General features: G+C 34.5%; 1 pseudogene; it reads right to left on the reverse strand.

Moving 5' to 3' along the window:
* Positions 1-318: 318 nt before the first annotated feature.
* On the reverse strand, positions 319-1262 carry LOC141489304 (olfactory receptor 51A7-like; annotated as a pseudogene).
* Positions 1263-1996: the final 734 nt, after the last annotated feature.

Genomic DNA, 1996 nt, shown 5'->3' on the forward strand with positions numbered 1-1996 from the left:
TATATATATATATATATATATGAAATAAAATAGAGATGGAGACACTCAAATATCTTGAAGGGGAATAAGTAATAAAACATTAACTAAGGGAAAAGAAGAAAATCATGACAGAAATGCATGTTTTGTATCATGAGCAAATAAATTATTTGGGAATATTTATTTTCCATATGAACATATTCTTTATTTAAAGTTGATAATTAGATTGGTGATGTTGATTGTCCCTTCTAGCATTATTAAAGGAGAGAAGTGAGTGACACCATAACCTTTAGATTGTGATTGTGTAAACAGATTGTGATAAAAAAATACTGATGTCACATATCAGGCCTTCTTCAAACCAAACTTCCCAAGGACCTTCTCCCAGATTTGGGGAGTCTTTACACAGTACACTCACTATAGGATTCATCAGTGGAGGAACCAAAACATACACATCAGCAATCAGGATCCTAATTAATGGTGAATGTTTGGCAAAACAGTGAACAACAGTTAATGTGACAGCAGGAATGTAGAAAATGAGCACAGCACAGATGTGGGAAACACAGATATTAAAGGCTTTTAATCTCTCTTGATGAGAAGCAATGCCTAAAACAGTCTTAAGAATCATTAAATAGGACAACAAAATCAATAGGAATTGCATCATTCCTAACAGGGCAACAAAGAAGCCAAAGATGACATTGACTCTGTTATCAGAACAGGCTAATCTCATTATGTCCTGGTGGAGACAATAAGAATGGGAGAGTAAGTTTTCCTTACAAAATCTCAGGGTCTTTAGAGTAATAGGAAATGGCATTATGCATGCAGAACAGAAAATAGCAAAAAAAAAACCCAATTTGTATGACTCTGATATTGGTGAGAATGGAGTTATATCTTAGGGGGTTGCGGATGGCAATAAAACAATCAAAGGACATGATGACAAGCACAGTCGACTCCATCGCAGTGAAGGTATGGGTGAAGAATTCCTGTGCAATACAAGCATCAACAGAGATTCCTGGAGCATTGAACAAGAAGATTCTTAGTATGCTTGGCAAGGAAGAGAAAGATAAGCAAAGATCTGAAAAGGCCAACATGGAGAGAAAATAATACATGGGTTCATGGAGAGAAGATTCTGTCTTGATGAGGAGGAGAATAGTAGAGTTGCCCACTGTGGTAATAATATATATGAAGCAGATGGGAATAGATATCCAGATGTACACATGCTCCATCCTTGGGATCCCAATGAGGAAAAACATAGAAATCTCATTCTCAGTGATGTTAAGAGGAGACATACATGCCAGAGGTAAGAAGTATGATTTGGATGACAGGTGGCATTCCCTGAAATGAATAAAAAGAAAAAAATGATGGGTTATGTGAACCGCCTTCTAAATTTAATAAGCTACAATTCTGCTCCTTACCAATTTTCTTTGCCCCTTATATACATCATTGTTAACTGTTGAAGATATTTGATTGAGATTGTCTAAGTGATGAGACTAAAAACACAATTACAGGAGATGATGGAATGTGTCAGGCCCTGTACTAATTACTTTACTTTTACAAAAATTTTGAAGAAAGATAAGTATGCCTAAGTCCCATAAAAATATCTCCACAAAACTTATATAATTGGAAAGAAATTAAGAGACCACCAAGTTCAAGTTACCTATTGTGAGCATGTTTTAGCATCTGTTCATGTGTGTGTGTGTATGTATGTATATATAATATACATATATATATATTTATATATATATATATATATATATATATATATATGAATGTGTGTGTTCTACAGTATTGTATAATACTAGAAATAGAAAGGTTCTTAAAAGTCATCTACTTAATGCCTCCTTTTTCCATAAGAGGACACTGAAGCAGAGAAAGTGATTCACCAAAGACCATGCACCAAGTTGTTTATTAAAAGGACTGCAACTAGAACATGAGATCTTTGAAGAAAGAGACATAAACAGACAGAGAGATGGCTAGATAGATGGGTAGAAATTTAGGTGGGTAGATTAGATAGAGACATAGA

This window comes from Macrotis lagotis, chromosome 1 (assembly GCF_037893015.1).
Source record: "Macrotis lagotis isolate mMagLag1 chromosome 1, bilby.v1.9.chrom.fasta, whole genome shotgun sequence".
In the NCBI taxonomy this organism is placed as follows: Eukaryota; Metazoa; Chordata; class Mammalia; order Peramelemorphia; family Peramelidae; genus Macrotis; species Macrotis lagotis.